The sequence below is a fragment of the Accipiter gentilis genome, chromosome 28 (assembly GCF_929443795.1).
Source record: "Accipiter gentilis chromosome 28, bAccGen1.1, whole genome shotgun sequence".
Classification (NCBI taxonomy): Eukaryota; Metazoa; Chordata; class Aves; order Accipitriformes; family Accipitridae; genus Astur; species Astur gentilis.
The window spans coordinates 19,021,744-19,039,720 of NC_064907.1; the positions used below are offsets into that span (position 1 = coordinate 19,021,744).

The following is a 17,977-nucleotide window of genomic DNA, read 5'->3' on the forward strand; positions in this document are numbered from 1 at the left end:
CTTTCCTTCTTACCTAGGGTTTAAGAAAGAATTTCAAATGGGAATTCCTTAGTGCAATTATTCCGGCTCCTTACTGACTTCTTCAGCCTCATTTTCCCACTTCCTAGTTTAGAAACGTCACAAAGCTGCCACAGTAAAAACCAAAGGCTAAAAGTCTTGATTTTTCAGCCCAAATCAAATATTACCAGATTTAAAATTTTCTAGTGCAGAGGATTGATTTAATTTTGTATTTTGCACACACATACATGTGCACAACATCCAAGGAAAGTAGACACTGTTAATTCTTGGGGCAGCGTGGTTTAAAAAAAACAAATCAAAAGCACTTCCACAGAATTGGGGGGGGGGGGTGGGGGGGGCTTGCAGCACTATGGAAACCCTCTTAGAGGCTTAGAAATTTAATTTCTTACGGAAACTCATTCCTAAGGATTTGATATCTCAAAAAGCAGCAAGTGATACAACTTTAAAAATCAGTTGGAGAAAATGGCTAAGACTGAGATCTCACCCACAAAAATGAGACTTTTACATTCAAAACTCTTGCTTGTCTGATTGCTGGCCTTGTTTTCTTATTCTGGATCTGATCACTCCCATGAACCAACTTCATTTCCCCAGGTTTCTTCTCCATCCCCAGCCTCCTTTCCCATTCCACTTCTTCATTGTTGCCCCAATTGCCCAAGACATTTTCACCCTATATTTTTCTAAGCCTGTTCAGCTACCCATATAAAGCAATAGGAGATTTAAAAAAAAAAAAAAAAAAGACACAATGGGGAGAGATGAAGCTCATTACAATATATAATATTAACTTGAGCAAGGGTAAATCTATCTTATACTTGAAAACATTAGAAATGCTTGTAGCTCTGGCTACAATATAACACACAAGATCTGTGCTTCTCTCCAGCTTTTCCAGGCTGGGGAATTTGAGTGGGCCGATTCCTCCTTTGGGCTCCCAGTACTCCTCCCCACCAAAGTCTGCAGAGCAGCATTAGGATATATTGCAGAAAGGCTCAGAATAACCACCAGATTCAGGAGCAATACACCGGACATGAAGGGTAGTGGTTTAGGGGTTGGTTTTGGTTTGGTTTGATCCACCTCTTCACTTTACCCATCAAGATGTGATCTTCCTATGATCGCATACTTTTCTTCACTGCAATATCGCCAAGGGCAATATTGCCTCCTGATAATGCAGTCTTTGTATGCACCTACAGAATTAAGAGAGATGCAGGGGAATTGGGGGGTTGGAGGGAGATAATTTCAAACCAAATGTAAGAAAGAAGTACCATGCAGAGCCGGGTGGTGTGAGATCAGAAAAGAACTTCTCTCTGATCCATACTATAGATCTCACCTCCTAGTGTCCCACTTCCCCTACATACACATAAGTCTCCCTTATGTCAGCACTGTATATTGATGGGGGGAGGGAATCAACACCAGCATCAAGGAACCACCTCTTCCACTATTGGCAGTACAGTAGTATTAGGAACGTCCGCTGTGCTAGACGCTCTATATACATTGGCCGCAAGACAATTTTTGACTCAAAGAGCCTATGATCCAAACCAATCACAGCTGAACAGCAAGACCTTCCTACTGTGAAATTTAAATTAAAAGGTGTTAAGAATAGTCATTTCACTCCCATAGTCTTTACCAATTAAGCTAAGTGTTCAATATGGTCAGGTTGCCCTCTAATTTTGATTTGTCCCCCACCCACATGTTAATGCCAAAAATTTATTTTAAAAATTAAAATCATTGTTGCAATTTGCTTAGCTTAATATAAAGCAGGAGCATAATGTCCCCTCATGAATGCTACTGCAAGTGGCTACATAGCCTGACCCTTACTTATAATCCCCTGTAAATTCACCCAAAAAGTCATGAACTACATAATATTAGTTCTTACAGACTGACATATTTCCCTGATCTTTCACGAGCCACATGGGGAAACAGTTTTCGCCTGATCTGAATGAAGAAGAAAAACAGTGATCCTAATCAACCGTTTACCCTTAGTGGCTTCCCTAAACAAATCTGGGAAAGAGCTTAAAGGCTTGGGAATATCCTCGACCCTGCTTGATGCACTGTAATAACCCTACCTAATTATACTGATATAAAAACTAATTGGAAAGATAGCAAATGTCAGGGTAAGATGCAAATTGTAGGGTGTTAATTGCTGAACAGGTGCTGGAATAGAATTAAATGAGCATCTTGATTAGGAGAGTGGAAAAAACAAATGTGGACCCCGAAATCAAGTTGGCCACGTGAATTATTTAGCAGCCTCCTTGTACCAGCAAAAGGTCATGTTGATGTGACCTCTGCTTTGTGATGGGTGGGGTGACAAAACAATAGTGAACTCCAGGAGAAAACATGGCTTAGGAGAGAGATGAGACTATACAACATAGGAAATTTTCAATGGGATAAGGGAGGAGCTTTTTTAATTGGTGGGCTTCTAGGTGGTAACATGCTAGTAGAAAGTTTTCCATATGGATCATTGCAGTAATACAGAGCCACTAGTCTTAAAGCCAGGGGAGTCTCCGACTGCAGGAGACCATATAGGTGCATAGCACCTGGTCCTCTTCTGACCTCGCAAGCCCAGAAACAAGGTTACTGCCATTTACAGCAAATATTTTGGGATATGAATGTTGTTCCAAACAAAAATGGACTAAAAGCCAGTTTTTGCGTTTGCACAGAACTTAACAGGATTTACACCCACAGCCAGAAGTTCTTCAGTGCTACTACTGCAGTAGTAAATTATTTTTCATGCAGGCCCTCAGAAAACCATCTCATATTTCAGTTGCCTCTGAATGACCAGCAAACAGATTAGATCAAATAACATCAATTAGAACCAGCAGTCTAGAAATCAGAGACCCTATCATTAGCAGTTATCATTTGGGGCACATGAGTAGAATAATTTTCATGAAGGATTTAATCCAGCTTCAGCTATCCCTAATTTTGAACCTGAGACTACTTTTTGTTGGTGAAAAAAAATAGAATTTTGCATGTGCATGCTGGGGGTAGAACAAGGTTTTATAAAGAAAACCTTTTTCTTTTAAAAGACCCTACTGAAATGTTTTGCCAATTAGAAGAAAAGTTACGAAGAATTCTGGAAACCAGTTTTTTAAAAATTACTGAAAAGATTTAAATGGTTTTTCAGTTAGTTCTATGAATTACTTTATGATATCTCACACTGGTTCAAACAACTGTGGCATGGGGAGAAAGGAGACCTTTTTCACTGAGTTCACTTAATAAACAAACGCATCTCAACGGATGGTAGCAACCACTATTAGGTGCTAGCTGAAATGATCACATTATTTTAAAAGTGGCTAGAGACTCAGTCCAGAGCAGGACTCTAATCCATCAGGCACTGTACAAACTCATAGTACAAAAACCCCTGCATTGCAGAGCTTCCAATCTAAACAGAAAGGACAGAGAAGGAATGACTGAAACAAGAAAACAGGCCAGTTGTCCTGGACAGGCTTAAAATATCAGAAGCCTAAAAGAGATCTTAAAATTAGTACAAGCAAGAGCCCAGTTTAAGGCTTTTAATACTGCCAATGGACTGCAAAGGACTCGCACCCTAAGAGCTAGATCTTAAATTTTTGCCCCATGCTAAAAAACTACACTCTCTCTCTCCTTTTAAGTATTGCATTCCCAAATGTTCATGCAACACACTGCACTGCAGTTGTCTCTAGAGTAATTCTCCAATAAATAAATTTCTATATATCAGACCCTTTTTGCAGAAGACAGAACTCAGCACGGAGTTCATACAGACAGTAAGACATTGTTTCCAATATAACTGGCACCAGGTAACGGATGGTGTTAAGGCAGCAGTGAGAATATGACCACCTGTGCTTTTGACAATTCCTCAAGAGGAAAACTAACTTGCACTAGATGACAGCCTAAGCCAGTGACAAAAAGAGACACTGTGCGTAAGAGACCCAGCTCCCTTTTCCCCACCCAAACGCTAGAAAATTCAATAAAGATACCTGCAACAGTGCCAAGTCATAAGAAAGGCAGGTTTCTGCTCTAAGAAATGCAAGTAAGGGAAAATGCTTACTTACAGTGCATGCTCTAAGGTGGGTCTGCACACAGATAAAGGACTTGCTGCTAACACACTGCAGTCAGAAAGGAACAGATACCCTTTCAGAGGAAGGTGAAACATTTTACACAGATCTTGGGGGCAAGGGGAGAAGCATGCTCAAGACTGAAAACTTAGATTTATGACACCAAGACCTGAAGTTCCCTTTGTATCTAGGGGATATGATATACCATGGGTGACAGGAGAATAGAGTGGGTACCGCATTGCAATGCTCAGTCTCCTGGGATAAAGACACCAATTCATTAGCTGCACACCATCCTTCTTAGGGCCTCCACTGCTAGAGGAGGTAGCTGCCAATCATGTTCCATTCTGCAGACTTATATTTAGTGCTTGCAGTGTGGGCTAGAAGCAGCTGCAGGGAGAAACAGACTCAGTTACTTTTTCAAGTTCAGATCTATGTCTTTGAGGGGAAGGGCTGCAACTCAAATCAAGTTGTCTCTCCAATGACTTCAGCTTTAACTTTGCTGTCCAGGGCCACTACAGATACACAGGGTGTACTTGAAATGTTGTATCGGGGGGGGGAGGGGGGCGAGGAGGAGAAGGCGACAAGAGACTCAATTCGTGTAGGGTTAAGCTGAGCAAAATCCTGGTAGTCTGTTAAAAATCCTGTAGGTATTGTACATGGGTATAATCGCGGCTGTGCTGCAGGCTGTTTTATACAGCTATGTAGAACTAGTATGTTAACAACTACCCTGTCCTGCTCTTTGCCAATGCTGACCCTGTCCCAAAACAGCTCATAGAACTATATTTCTTATATATAGAAAAGATAACGTACATGAATGAGACAGTTGTTTGGTTTTTTTATTATTTTAAACACTCATACTAAAGCTTGCAGGAAGATAAAACTTCACCCACACCTGCAGCTTACAGTACTGTTCATGGGAAGTCTTTCACATGCCAAGGATCTGAAATACAGAATATTACTGAGCTCATAAAAACTCATTCAAAACCTAGAAAATGCTAGAATTAAGATTAAAGAAGTAACTCTAATTTAAATCCTTTTTGACACATACAGCACAATCCTTAATTATATTATGATATAATGCCTCCCCAATGTGTCAGCATGTACCTTGTCCCCAGCCCTGGTTTTACCTGCTCATTCTAGCTGCTTCTTGCCTCTTTCCCCAGCCTCCAGCTAAGCCCAACCTATTATCAGGTCCTAGTCTTCCTAGTCCAGTACAGAATTCCACACCAAACCTTAAAGCCTAGTTCTCTTGACCAGAAGTACTGTTTCCCCACATTGCAAGTAAGCCATCAAGAGTATGCTCCCAAACTATGCACAATATATATCCACAAGTGTTACGGGCAAGCCTTAGCTAATATAAACTACCTTAGCTGCATGACAAGTCACATTAGCCAAGGAATGGGAATCCATGCTGCTCTAAAATCAGCTTTGATCTGTGCAAATAGAGAGCATTTATCTGCTGTCTACTTTTCTCTTGCAAAAGCAGTGCTCTCAAGTGGAGCAAAATAGCCATCCAATGTACAAGTGCAGAAAAAGACAGAACTTCACATATCTTCAAATATAACGCAAAGATAAATTTTGCCTGTAAAAAAAAAAAAGAAAAAACCCAAACAAAAACAACAACAAAAAAACCCTGAAGCTACAGAGGAAAATAAAGGGGAATGCAGTCACATTGCCAATCACAGAAATGGTTAAGGTCATGGCTTCTGAAGGGAAACTATATTTTAAGCAAGTTATCAGGCAGGACTACTATCCTGCTTGTGGTGTTTGGCTAAACAGAAAGAGACTGACAGTGATACTTTTTGAAGGCACCGAAGTAAAGCTAGAAAATGAGAGAACCAGATGTCCCTGAAGGAATTCTGGGAAATGCTTGAGATAAAGGGGAAGGGGGAAAAAACAAAACAAAACAAAACCCACCAACCTTTAACCAAAACATCCCAGAGGATATTTTTTTTGAGGTTCTATGTCAACAAGTGACACTGACACAACACTGTATACTTTTTCTCCCCTCTTTAGCAGGGGAATTTTGACTGACCAGATATTTTGTCAACATCAAGTAGAGTGATTTATACTGGCATAGATTCAACCTTAAAAGTCATCATTATTTTTCTTCAAGGTACTGAGCACCCGTGTTCCTAATGAGAGTAGAGGTTTGGGGCCGGGGGGGGAGGAAACTCACTCTTCAAGTATTCTCTCATACTCCAAATTAATATCTAGCACAACCTAGTTTGAAGACCCAGCAAAATTTCTAGTAGCTATAAATTCAAGGATCATTTAAAGCTGTCCAGAGTAAAAACTTAAGATAGATCTGTAAGAAAAATGACATGTATGAAGGAGGTAGGCCTCTTCAGCTTTACCAATCATCCAGAAGAGCACTTTTTGGTTTAGATTCATGTCAACATGAGAATCCTAAGTTTGACCTTTTCAAAAAAGGAAATTTCAAGAACTGCCGTTTCTTACAGAAAGTTTGCAAAGGTGAAACAAACCAGAAGCCCAGATGGGAATCTTAGCAGTTTCATTTTTCTTTTTGGGACTTAGTTTCAACGAAATATTTATGTACCTGCTTCTTCATGTTGATGCTAAATAATATCAAGTGCTAATTGCTTTGCTGAATTGGGACCCATTTGCTGAAATAGCTTTTTATCAATGTTGCATAAGAAAACCTAACCGCATCTCTTCAAAAATAATTAAATCCAATTTGTATTGGCATCAACACTCTCGGCTTCAAGTCTAATTTCTTTATGCCATCAGCTAATTTCATCTGTTCACTGTGTACTGGCTTTCAACTGCTTTAAACGCCTCTGTAATTACCCTCCCTATGCCACCTCTTTTCAAACATTCAATGATCTTCCTCTAAGGTTTGGCGTTTTGAAAAAGAATGTGTGTGTATCTGGCTAATGCAAACGTACCTTGTGCAGTCATGCTTTTGCAACATAGCTCTTGGGTACAGAGCCATAAGAGCAAGCCAATTATTTCTTTCCTTTCTGACATAAGCCTCTTGCACAGAGCTGCAAAGATCAAGACAAGGACCCAGCGGGAAAATACGGTAGTGGAAAACTCTTCCCCTGGAGCAAAGGAACAGACCTAACTAGAGCAAGTGAACACCTACAGTAATCAGGTTAAAAAAACAGCTTGGTGGTGCGGTCAGCAGCAACAACAGAAAGCATAAGAAGAGCGCAGAACCGATGGCACGTCCTGTGGAGAAAGCTGACTAGCTCTTTGAAGGAAGCAACAGGAATACAAGGGAAAGACTGTCAGAGGAGCAACTTCCTATCAGGCTACAGAGCCTGAATCCTGAAAAGATTTGTGGTAATTGACAATATCACTTTGCTTCGCTTGGGATTCACATTTCCAATGAGAATAGTTACTCTACTCTTTTTTCTTTAAAGGGATGAAAAATCCATAGAGCAAAATTTTCTGCCTTTATGCCAAAAACTGAGCAGAGGGAAAAGGGCTCAATATTCCACAGGCTGCAGAGCTGCAGTCACTTCACTCATTAATTGCCCCAGACCATGTGGGTATGAAGTTAGGAAGCTTTGAGCTGCAAAGCTTCTATAGCCCAGAGTCTTCCAGCTCAATCACTGGGCTACTTTTTTAAATTAATTGGTACTTAACCATGTGTATTAAACTGACATCACAGTGTCTAAACATGTGAGAAAAAATGTTCTTTTCAGAACGAGGTCAGCGTGTGTGGACTGACTCTGCTCCACCTCAACTAGCTACCAGCATACTCAAAACATCATCTGCTGTGGACAGACACCATCAATGTGATTTAAATTGCCATCACGATTAGTACTACAGGATCACCTAGCGCTCCGAGCCAAGATGAAACTCTCCTCGCCCTCCTCCCTTATCCCATCTTGCTTGCCAAATAGTCCCCATTTCAAAGGTCTTGCAATTTAATGAGACACATCAAGGTAGGTTAAGGGAGAAGCAATTTGTTTGAGCTACTCTGCAGGCCACAGGAAGGGGAGTGCTGGAAATGGACTTCAAACATCCTAATTTCTATCCCTTGCACTAGAGCATACTTTGTTAATACGAAGCGCTGACTTGATAACAGGTGTATGCCTCTGAGGTAGGACCACAGAAGACCAGCTCCCCAGTCTGATCTGTGAACACTCATTTTAGAGCTGTGGCCTTCAGAGTCTGGTTTTATATAGCCTGTTGCCCCAAATTTACTCTTTCTTCTACATGACCTCTTTTTTATCAATGCAGGCTTAGGGCAAGAGCTGAAAAGGAGGAATTATATGTACTGATTTCACTGATCATTACGGGCTACCTGTAACTCAGTCTTTTCATTTCATCTTGCTTCGGTGGGAAACCTAGGATAGGAATGAGTTAGAACAATTCCTAGAGTTTGCTAAAGGATCTTGAATAAGCAGAGCAACAAGACGTTTAAAAAACACAGGCCAAAAAGAGGACATTGGAGTACAGATATTCTGAAATCAGTTAAAATTTCTCATCCTATTCTATTTCTCCTCCCCTTGGAGAAATACTCATCTTACAAAAAAACCTTCCCTTGGAGTTCTGCTTACTGACCGGTAAGATGCTATGCCCTATATAAAACTCTCTCCAAACTGCATTAATTTCCCTGAGAACAACTGCTCATGGACAGTGGAATGGCTTTCATACATAGTCATTACAGAGCCTGAGCTGACGGGCACATTTGTATTGTCACCAACAGCTTTACTCCTCTTCCCAGCTGTAGGCTACTCTAGTTTGGTACCTTGGGTGCAGTGCAACAGTGGAAGGAGAATCTATGTAAAGTACTGCACTGCCATTTCCTACAGCCCACAGAAAGCTACCTGCTGGAACAAATAAGAACAGCAGGGTGTCTGTCAGGCTGAGGCTGGGCTGACAATCCTAGATGGTGTTTCTACCCCACACATCTCCTGAAAGGTACTAAGGAAAAACAGGATGCTGTTGGACAACAGTTGGTTCAAAAACAGTAGACTGGTTAAATGTGGGACTAAGCTCAGTTTTAAACACTCATGGAATTAAAAAGTGCATGTGTACTTGGAGAATTATCAAGTGGCTTTAGACTCCCAATTTAAAGCAATAATATAGCTTGATTTTAAAGAGCAAGGGTAAGGGCTGCAAAAAAAAATGGTGGAAAAATAGAAAGTTTTCTTTCCCATCTTGCAAGTCTTTTCTGGAAATGCAGACTGGTTTTCAGTCCTTGTTTTTTTGGTTTGGTCCCATCCATCTGTCCCCCACCCCCCGCCAGTGAAAATACATTTTAAGTGCAGATTAAAAATCTGATTTTCATTGTTTTAATTATCTCAATGAAAATGTTTTTGCTAGATGTAGTGCCACCTGGAAATGGAACCTTTTAGAAACGTCTCATAGTTGGACCTCAGAAAAAAATATGGAGGCACCCAAAATTGTTAGTTTCTTTTGATTTTTTTGTGCTAAAATATATAAAACCAGTTCCACAGTACTTGAATACAGCCTTGCTACTGCTTACACTGAAATTAAAGGAAGTTTTGATGTGGATTTGCACAAGATAAATCCCCAAACCCATAACATACCATACAAGTAGAAGCCCTGGTAGTTGTTGTCTGCTGGAATAAACAAACAAAAAAATCCCTTCAGCATAAGAAATGCCATCATCTAGTGAAATCAGCTTTATGCCATCTCCTGTCAGGTGTGACAGCATTTGGGAGTTCATGAGAGGGGCAAGTGATTAAAAGCCACCATAGGGCAATCGGTTGCCACTTCATTTTATTTTATTTTATTGAAATAGCCTTTGTAGGAAAGATACAAACCTATGTAGGAAAGAGCAACTGCTTTTGCCTAATGGGTTCACAGTCACCAAGACTCAAATAAGCTGACTGCTTAAAAACAACTCGGGAGCCACAGTAAAAGATAGAAAATTATTGCTTCCTGTCATGACCAAATATTAAACACAGCACACACCTAATGGCTCTATCACTCCCCAGGGAAGAAGCTTTATGAACAATAAAATCCCAGCAGACTTGCACTGTTTGGACTTAGAAGCCTCATTATAGGCTCACTGATCCAATACAATTTACAAGCTCAATGGACTTCACTTGAAGGAAAAGCCACCAAACATGGAGTTATAAATGGAACGCCCATGGAGAAATAAGCATTTATTTGCAAAGGAAATTAGCAAAGAAGAGGAGATGGAGAGGAAAGGAAAGGGGAAAAAAAAAAAAAAAAAAAGGCAGGGGGGGAGAAAGATGGGTTGGATGACAGCAGCACATTAGAGATCCAAATCAGAGAAAAAGATGGGAATACGAATTACACTTGCAGAGAAGAAATGCTGTTCCAGGACCTGCTTACATGATCCATCCTGGAACACACAAGACTTGGATTCCACTCCTCACTGTGTCACAAACTGTGTCTCCTATGTAATCTTGGGCAAGTCATGTAAGCTCTTAATATCTTTAAAATTATAAGCCCATCTCCAACTGACCTAAGCACGTTTCAGATATACGTTATTTGCTTTCAATCTCAACCTTGTCTTCATTTTACAAGGACTTTGGGTGATGTTCTGAGCAAGACAAATTATTGCATACCCTATCTGAAAGCAGGAAACATTACACATTAATTGGGAGGCCTTCTTCAGATGTGAAGCACTCGCTGCAGAGATGTTGAAATCCTGGGATGTTTACAGGGTAGAAAATATATGAGATCCCACCAGAAACAGATGGTGAAAGAAACACACAAGCAAGGGATGGACAGAAACAAAAGGTTCAAAAGGAAATCAAGAGGCAGTAACAAAAAAGGTTAGGTCAGATGAAGTGACAAGTCCATAAAACCAGGTCTAGACAGAGGCCGAGAGGAGTGCAAAAGTGATAAGGAAGAGTATTTCAGGTCAATAAATACACAGATGATGCTTTCATTAGGATGCAAATACTCTGAAATATTGGCATTTTCAATGATGAGTGCAGATGGATCCAGGCAAACGCAGACCCATTTTCAAAAAGTTGAGTTGTAGAGATCCCATGTCACACACCATTACTCTACATGCCCAGAATTTCTTTTGTGCTGTTTGCATAGTGAATTTATCCTCAACTTCTATTCCCAGAGGTGCTTTAGTTCATGGGAAACTTATATTCCATTCCCCTCTCCACTACTACCAAACTCATTGATTCTACTGGCTCCTTACACTGCTATCTCATCCGTCCTTCTGAGACCCCTTATTATCAGCTGCCTGTGCAGCCATTTAACCTCCTCACTTGCTGTTTATGAGAACACAACACAAACTGAATCATATTCTCCTTATTGCAGGGACAAAGCTTCAATTTAAAAGGGGACAAGGATTTTTCCACACTGTTTGAACTTTGCTCAAAACTTTGCATTGCTCAGTCAGGATTCAGCCAGCCAGCACCATCAATGTTTTTTTATCTCAGCTAAAGCACAACTAATCTTAACAGGATTGGAATTCATCCATGCTTGCTGTCCAAACTGCATTAAAGCATCATGAAAGCTTATCTGATTTATGCAGAATTGCTAAAATCCTTTGGGTCTTGTCTTGATTGGACTTATTTTCTTAAGGCTTCCAGGCAGTAGTAGCAATAGTCAGATTTTATTTCTTTAAATTATATAATATGTCCTTGCTCAGACTTAACCATGCTCCCCTTGCAGTTCTGAAACCAGAACATGTACTAACTATTCCAGTTACAGACTTAGTGGAACTAAAGAAATCAATATTGGTTAAGACTCCCACCCACGACATTTTTCCCTCTAACATATCCAAAAAGGCAAGCACTCCATTCAGAGGGCTCAGGTGAGGTACTCGGGACAAAATGGCTGCACAGCTGCACAAGGACAGCACATGGCTAGGAGCACGCATGTACAAAGAGCTAGTGGAAATGAGGTCCCAGTTCTGTTAGCTTCCTAATAAATCTTTGCCTGAAATCAACAGTGATTTAAACTCATCTCATTTATTTTTTGCTTAGTTTCAGAACCAGTAACACCTTCAGCCCAGGCAGTAGCAACTAAACAGCCTGGGGGGAGAATAACTTTTTAAATCACTCCAAAACAATCTCCACCCTAATGGCAATAGTTTTCCACATTGCCATAGTCTTTCCACACATCAGTTTTCAGCATGTGTACCTTTGTGTTATCAGTAAAAGCTAGAAAAGCACACACTTGCATTTGGTTTACTGTTAAAAAGAGACTATGTGAATGGCTAGAAAAATACAGGGAGTCTGCAATGGAGAGAAAGGAACAGAACCCAGGACGTCCACAGTTCAAACTAGTTCCTAAACCACAAGTATGTTCTTCATTTTTCTAACACACTCAAAGGATCTTTAAGCTTCTTTTGACTCACCAGCTTTCTGGAAAATCTGTTGTCTGTCAACATTTAAAAGAAAAAAAAAAAATTTAAGTGACACAAGCTACTCTCTAGTTTACTCCATTTACAAACTTTAAGTGATTGTACGCATCAAAGATTTCAAGATGCTTTGGACAGCAAACTACTAAAGAATTTTTCTTTTTGCCGGGGGAGGGGGGGCAGAGGAAGAAACAAACAAATTATGCACTAAGAGAACCACTTGTCAAATGGCTAGGATAGTGCACTTTAAGTTACTGACTCCCCACAAACATCCAGTCTACTAAAAAATTCATAAAGAGACAGATGGCACAACAGCAGCTCTTTGCAGGAGAGCAGGGTTTAGCAGTGAACAAAGGACTTTGACTCCGTAGGACAAGAGAAGAGATCATTGTGGGTTTTGGAGGCTTGGAAGGGGGGATTGGAGCATGCAGGGAGCTGAGGAGGGCTGCGTCTATCTGTGGCTCCCAGTTTCACCCCACAGCAGCAACAGATTTGAGACATTTATTCTACCTTGGCAGGCTTACAAGGAGTATGCAGAACAGAGTAGAACAAGAACAATCCAACTGCCATGTAGATGAAATCCTCCTTGCAGTAGAAACATGAAAAATAAAACCAAAAACTCCTATTCAAGGATCTGAAACCACTTTCCACACCTAACACTCTGCATTATGGGGGAAACTGAGGCATGGAGTTATGTGACTTGTTTAAAGTGACAGGGCAACTCGGTGTCAGTGGGAACTTGTTCCAGGCCTCCACATTCATGCTGTTCTGCCTCTAAACATTAGGAAATAACTCTTGTGTTACACAGTAGTTTTGGGGATCAGCCTGAAAGGGAGACAGAAGGCATAAAGTCCTTTTTAGATGGCTGAGATAAAGAAAAAAAGGAGGGTGAAAAAACAAAAAAAAAAAACCCAACCAGGATAGCCAGGAGTCTGCATTTATTTCAAGCCAGATCCTTCAAAATGAAAAATAATCTATATGTACTTTTGCCTCTTTTAGGGAGAAGGAACTGGGGGAGGGAGAGAACACAAGAAGACATAAGGCCCAGTCATATTAACACGGACATCTCACACAGAGCACTTTAACACACAGCGTGGACACTATAGGGGCATAGTCAGAATGTTTAAGCCTGGCAACAGCTGTCTTTCCTAAAGTGAGTTTTAGTGCTTGTGAAATGTGCCAGCCAGCCAGCCTGGGAGAGTTTGGTCCTCTGTTTATCTATACAGCAGGTAGGGCATAAGTGTCAGCAGGGAAGAAAATCTCTATCTGTGCTGCCCCATTTCTGCATTGAAGGGATGGACCCCTACGGCACAAGAATGTAATCCAGTCTCTTCTGCTTCTTTATAGAGATGCTAACAATTGTGCCAGCTGTGTTCATGCTTCGGGGTTTTTCATTAAAAATAATAACAATAAAAGCCTAAATGTTTACAGCATGTGTCAGCTGACCAATATTGTAGTTCACCAGCTACTGGAACCACTGTGCCAAGTGCTCAGCTGGTGCAAGTCAATGCAGCACTGCTGACCCAGCTGCAGATCTGGACCCATGCCTCCACCCACTGGTTAGTGCATGTCTCGACCCAAAGTAATACTCCACACAACCCCCCCATTCATCACTACTGCCACTGCCCCAGTAACAACTGCAATAAATAAATAAATAAATAGTGGTAACAAAATACATTAGATTATTTACAGGACAATTAGGAAAAGTTTAGGTTAACAGTAGGAGGAATTGAACCCAGGATCGCAGATCCTTAAAGCATCTGAGCTAAATGCCCTCATTCTATCAGCTCAAAGACAGCAGAGCACTCAAGAGTCTTCACACAGTAAAACCATAAAGACAGCCAGCTCCAGCTACACACAGCATAGTGCTTATGCTCGCATTTTGCAGTGGTATTCCAAGTAATTTCCCCTGTAATAACAAAAAAGTCTGTCCCATCCCAGTTGCATTGCATTGTTTAATTGAATTAAGATGTTTCATTTGAATTACATAGAAATTCCTTTTGACTATTTATCTCTTGGGGGGGGGGGGGGGGGGGGGGGGGAAGGAAGGCTGTTCAACCAAAAAGTCACCCAGTTCTCCCCAGTACCCTGGAGCCTTCAATTTGAACACAGCTTTAGTAAACTAGGTAAAGCACCAAGTAACAACTGCACAAAATAACCTGCTCTAAAGAGCTTAAATCTTCAAGAAAAACAAAGAATACGGAAATTAAAAGTAAAAAGATCATTCCCACCTGACAAATAGAGAATTTACATCCAAAACTATACAACTCCCCTAAAATAAAAGAGAAAATCTGCAGTAAAATGAGGAATTAAATTCATTTGCAGTATCCACAACCTCTTAATCATAAGACCAAGTTTCCTTTTATTTGCATAAGCAGGGTGGGAAAGGTAGCAAACTAAGTAATTACAATGTAGGTGTGACAAAATACAGCTTTCATTTGGGAAGTATCATCTTTAAAAGAACTTACTTCCAGCCTTCTATCTGAAAGCCACCCCAACCCATCCACTTCATATCCCCGCCTACACTTTCAACAAAGAAGGAAATGTTAGTGTGCAAAGTTCACACTCTAATTTCCAGGAACGACAAGGAACATTAAGAACCACCACTTCAGCCATGAGAAAAAGAAACAAAAACATTTACATTTCTGAAGTCTCATAAACCTACCAATTCCATAGGTACTAACTTCAAAAACAAAGCAGGAAGACAGGATGAATAGAAATTAAGAGCGCTGGGAATCCACCAGTGCTATGACCCACCATGGGGACACACTAGAACCATTTTAGCTCTGATGAATTTTGATCTTGTATGCAAAGTTAAAGTTTGCTCTAACATTTTGAGAAGTGAACGTGGCTTGTGTTGTTTAAAAAACTTGAAGTGCATCTTTTGCAAATGCTTCTGCACTAAACATCATGTAATCTCCCATATATGTTCAGGTGGTCCTTTCAGTCCTACACTCCAGTGGAGTTATGTCTGTTTCTGCTTTTTGACGCCTGCAATAGCAGCATTGCAGGACTTGAGCTGTATCATTGCTGTTAAAACAGAGGCAGCATTCTGAAGTCAGATTCTGATCCAAGTTACACTGGAATTCTGACGTGGAACATTGCAGGAACATAAATACTCTAACGTATCCTACAAATCTTTGTTGGTGGAAGACAGTACACAGTAAATTTCAGCAAAGAAGCTCTCTTTCATATAGCAAAGTGCTAGTTTCCAAGAGTGAACGGAAAAATAACTGTAAGGTCCTTTGGATCTAAATCTAGTCCCCAGAGCAAAGGTCACAGCAGAAATGTTTTATTCAGCATAAGAACTTTTGGAATTTGTTCAAGGAGAAGAAAAAAACCAACAACAACAACACGGCTGACATTTTTTTCCCACTGAACTATTTCTTGCTTTTTAAACAGGGATACAAGCTTCCATGATTTGGCAAACACCAAATTAATTGTACCTCCCTACAGCAATAAACAGGTAAACCAACACAGTAATCTAAGCGTCAGTCTCTGGAAGCACAAAAGGCAAGGAAGTAGGGAGAAAAATCAAATCAAGGGGAAAACCCTGTACTGCTGATGGAGTTACGTTCATTTGCAGCAACTTATAACATAGACCCTGAACTCAGATGAATTTGGTGCATGTTTAGTTCAGTGCAACACTGGATGACTGGTTATAACCTCAACTGATCTGAATGCTTAATTAGTCTTATGACGTTTGGAGGATGCATCTATAGAGTGGTCAGAAGCGTGCAATCATAACACTGACAGGCATACCAGATGCAGCCACTTACTTAGCTCAGGCAAAAAAGAAAATAAGTCGCAGTAGCACAAAGACATCAGTGTGTATCTCTACCCAGGAGCAATGCCTCTCCTTGCTTCTCCACCACCCTTAGAGGTACCCAAAGTAGTTAATTTAACTTGTGCCCACTCATGATGGGGGTATACCTCTGAGTACCATACAGAGCTGGCTTCATCTTGGGCTCTAAACCCCCCTATCTTGCAGGTCCTTTGCTGTTGAGGGAATCTGCTTGCCACATGTGGGCTGCGTGTAAGGTAAAGCAGCTTAGAGATGAGTAACACAGTGCCCTTCCAAATCCTTTATATTTGAGTAGGCCATTGCCATTGCACGAGTTACAAATCACAGAACTTGCTAGACCTACGCTACATGCAGCTCAACCTAAAACTGGGTTCTATCTCTGCTCTCCCACCTTATGATGGTCACGTCCTATAGCTCTGAAGATGTTGGTCTTTTCTATGTTGTCCAATCAAACCATGTTTTAACCATGTAGGTCCACGCACAGAGCTGGAATTACAATGCAGATGGCACCTCCCCAGTGCCAGCCACAATTTTCTCACGCACTCTTGCAGCAGGAGCAATGCATATTAATTAATCTAGCCTCAAAGGGAGAACCTAGCACCTTCAGACAATCAAGTTCTTCTCTGGCCTCCATTTTCCTTCTGTTCTAAATGGAAAGTTCTAATCCCGTTTCACTTTGCACACACTGTTTAGACATGGCTCTGCATAAAACAAATGTATTTTTGTAATCCCTTCTCTCTCCATTTTACATTTTTTTCCACTTCTCTAGAGACATGCTAGAATGTAACAGCTGCATTGTTACATGACAAATTTTTACATTTACCTATCCATCTGAAACAATAAAAACCCCTTCATTTCAATTATTATTTATTTTTAAAGAAAGCTTGTAGTTAGTTTTAAACTAAGAAAAAACTAAGGCAACACCAAACTGTAAATCTTACCGTGTTTACTGGCCTGCATGACTGCAGATGTTTGCAAGCTGAATTTCAGAAATTACATTCCACCTGCTACCACGTTCTTAAGCATAGATGTTTTCTTCTAAAGATGCCATAAAGACCCCCTAAATAAGAATACTGCTGCCCAGATTCCCAAGCTAGTTCAGAACACACATGACTCCAGCAGAGTTTTCTGCTTGTTTGAAAGACAGAATGATTAGCTTGAGAGAGTGGACTGTTTAGTTAAACTCCTAAGTAGTTGTACTTACTGCTGTGGAAATGTCTGAGGATGACAGACTAGACAATTAATTCCTCTGCACACAGACATGTACAGCATAACTTTGTTACTATATTTCCATTACATGTGTTGATGTAGTACACAGGATTATCCCTCCTCAAACCTTGTTTAACCGGGTAAAATGGTGGAAGAGAAATAACTGGGAGGGAGTTAGAAATAAGAGGGAGTCATTTGCTAGATGCTGCACTACTGATTAGTGGTAAAACAAGAAAAAAGATTTAGCTTTGAGTTCAGCTTCTATTCACCACACTGTTCACTAAACCATGCCACCTCCAGACAGCAGTGCACATCTGTAATCATTTCTTTTCTCTGTGGCCTAGACCTGATTTAGTGACTGCCTTTAAAACCAAGTGAAAAGAGGTTTATTGGGCTGTATCTCTTATTTCTCTCGTTTGTCTTATTATGGCCCCTACTGAACTCCAGATTTCACTTGCAATTTTGAGACACGCACACACAGAGATGAAAGGCAAGAACTGACACTCAACAAGAAACTGCCAGACTGAACCTAGAGGATGCTTCCACACAAAATGAATGCCTATAGGCAGAATGCCTGTTGCTGTTAGCAGGGGAGTTACAAATAAAAGTTCTAAG

General features: G+C 40.6%; 2 protein-coding genes across 14 annotated transcripts in view; one reads left to right on the forward strand and one right to left on the reverse strand.

Moving 5' to 3' along the window:
* The window catches only part of DOCK5 (dedicator of cytokinesis 5), a 331,080-nt gene extending 321,076 nt beyond the window's left edge, over nucleotides 1-10,004 (forward strand). Inside the window, exon 54 of the mRNA XM_049831223.1 lies at nucleotides 9,994-10,004. The gene's annotated coding sequence lies outside the window, so the exon portion shown is untranslated. The remainder of the gene's footprint in view (nucleotides 1-9,993) is intronic.
* EBF2 (EBF transcription factor 2) overlaps nucleotides 1-17,977 on the reverse strand; it is a 144,016-nt gene that overhangs the window by 112,891 nt on the left and 13,148 nt on the right. The gene's annotated exons all lie outside the window — the stretch shown is intronic.